Source organism: Montipora capricornis, chromosome 4 (genome assembly GCF_036669925.1).
Source record: "Montipora capricornis isolate CH-2021 chromosome 4, ASM3666992v2, whole genome shotgun sequence".
In the NCBI taxonomy this organism is placed as follows: domain Eukaryota; kingdom Metazoa; phylum Cnidaria; class Anthozoa; order Scleractinia; family Acroporidae; genus Montipora; species Montipora capricornis.
The window spans coordinates 22,268,087-22,270,586 of record NC_090886.1 but is presented as its reverse complement, the minus strand read 5'-3'; positions in this window follow the sequence as shown (position 1 = coordinate 22,270,586).

Below are 2,500 nucleotides of genomic sequence, written 5' to 3'. Positions count from 1 at the left end.
CGTGGATGGTTGTTGATAAGCTCAAGCTTAACAAAGAAAAGACAGAGTTCATGCTAATCAGGACTCACCAACAGCTCTCCAAAGTACGAACCGATAGTCTCTTAGTTGCCGGAAATGTCGTGTCGTCTGTAAGCGAAGCTAGAAATCTCGGTGTTTGGTTTGACTCTAAGTTTCAGTTTCAAACACATATTAACAAGACATGTCAGTCAGCGTTTTACTATATTTACAATATAAGACGCATACGTAAATTTTTTTCATTTGAAGCTGCTAAGACGTTAGTTCAAGCATTAGTCATTAGCCGCCTAGATTACTGCAACTCAGTTCTAAATAATATACCGGCTATCCACACGAATAAACTACAGCGCGTGCAAAATGCAGCCGCAAGACTTCTCACAAACAAGCCACGCTACTCACACATCACTCCAGTCATGGTAGACCTCCATTGGCTGCCTGTAAGATTAAGAATAATTTTTAAAGTTATTTTATTTACTTTTAAGGCTGTGCATGGTACTGCACCTACGTATATTACTAGTCTTTTATCTTTTAAACAATCTAGGTATAATCTTAGGTCTGTTGGCAACAACACTCTAACAAGGCCCGAAATCAAATCGGCCAAGATGACAGGCAACAGAGCCTTCGTGGTTGCTGCTCCACTCTTATGGAATGCATTACCGCCCAGTCTTAGGGCTATTGATAACATTACTTCATTGAAGAAACAATTAAAGACGCATCCTTTTAGGAAAGCATATTTTTAGATATTTTAGATTTACCTTTTTTACCTATTTCCTTATTGGTTCGGCTATTATTACTACATACTATATATAATCAATGTTTGTTCACTTTCTATTTTTAGTTAGCAACACTATCAGTTTTTTAATTTTTCTATCACTTATACAAGTTTTATATCAATTGTAAATAACAGTATCATTAGTTAGCCTTCACTTTACCAATTTGTAAAGCGCGTTAGATCATATATTAATGAATTTCACGCTATAGAAATAATAAAATTATTATTATTATTATATTTTTTCTTTTTTTTTTTTTATGAAATCATATAAGAAATGTTCTTTGGTCGTAATATGGAAGTTGTAACTTGGGAAAGTGAGTACACTCACTGAAAGATGTGAGTTAACAACACTCAACGCTCAAAATGTAAATGAACCTGTCGTCGTCAATCAGCCTGGACATGTCTTCTTCCTCCATTGTCAAAACCTAAAGAAATAAGAAAAATACCCTAAAAAAGTACATGTGCTCATGTTGCAAGGCAACAAGAGTGTTTATACTACGAATACATATGGTTGTTCGCGTTTTCTACATACAGTATACCCATTGGCTACCTATAAGAATCATAGATTACCACAGCGTTTGCAAATGATGTAACGGCAGTCATGTTGGTGTTCGAAAAAACTACTATAAATTGTTATCCAAACAGTTTCTTTTGTTTTGGTTAAAAAGGTGATTGATATGCATGTTTGTGAAAACACTGAATGCTGGACTATACAAAAAAGGTAGTGCAATACAGCTTAGACAAATCTTAATGTACTCAATGACCAGGGCTGATAAAATATTCATCGCAGTAAATCGTCCACTTAAATGACAGATCTTTAGGGTTCTCCTAAAATTATGCATTTAAACACGTGCTCAGGTGAGATCAACTTACTGCCTCAGTATAATGCCTAGCATCTTGGTCACAGATATCTTCTGGCAATGCATAAGAAACGGCCTTATTGACATCGGCTGTGGCAATGTACCAGTAAAACGCTGGTAAAAAAAAAAGGAATCCCGACTCTGCCATGAACAATGCAGTTAGCTACCACAGTTCCAAATAGTTTCATTAATCCGCTTGAAATAACACCACTGTTGTAGCAGGCGATTTTCTTAGATCAGGACCCTGAAGAAGGGCAAGATTTGTTGAGCATGTCATCTCACCAAAGGCATCAGTAATACTGGCGTTTTACACCACCAAGATCAACAGCCGGTTGTCCTTTATACGTTACTCTTATTAGTGCAACAGGGTCAAAACTGGGATCCTTGTAGTATGTCAAAGCATGGTTGAGGATATCATCAGGATCAACTTTGATTTTGACTTCATCACCTTTTACCTTCCCTCCTAGCTCGTTAAGTAGGGTCTCTAACGACACAGAAGGTGAACCTGTACAAATGGAAAAATTCAAGATATTTTCATTATGTATTTCACTGCTAAGAGTGGAATCTCAGTAAAAGGATAGTACTATGGTTTCATGACAGCCATTCCATAGATAGCTGGAGGAAACATGCATACATTGCACATCATTCTATAATTTTGCTGCTCAATCCAACTAAAAATATAGAGGACATACATTTCAAAAATACCGTAGTTGTAATCAGGCATAATAAATGTCACTGACCAAAAAACTTATGTAAAAAGGACGTTTCGGTCAAAATACTATGACCTTCTTCAGCATAAAATGGCTTACGAATACAAAATGAGTGCTTAAAAAAGCCGTAGAAACGTCACTTG